Consider the following 309-nt stretch of genomic DNA (forward strand, 5'->3'; position numbering starts at 1 on the left):
TTGTAATTGATTTCCTTGATTCTGCATGTTTAATCCCATGTTTAATATCAGCTCTTCCATAGACAACTTATTCTCCTTAATTTGAGGGTTGATGTTAAATCCTGGAGGATAAGAAGGTCTACAGTTTACATTTCCTTGGTTGGATGAATTTCCTAATGGGTTCACTAGATTGTTTGTCCATTGTTGATTTGTAGAAGAATTGTTATTCCAATTAAAATTTAGATGATTCTTCCAACCTAGGTTATAATAGTTCAAATAAGGGTTGTTGGGTCTATTAATAGCATTTAAAGTCTCATATGAAGGTTGAAC

The sequence above is a fragment of the Phalaenopsis equestris genome, unplaced genomic scaffold (genome assembly GCF_001263595.1).
Source record: "Phalaenopsis equestris unplaced genomic scaffold, ASM126359v1 Scaffold000154, whole genome shotgun sequence".
NCBI lineage: Eukaryota > Viridiplantae > Streptophyta > Magnoliopsida > Asparagales > Orchidaceae > Phalaenopsis > Phalaenopsis equestris.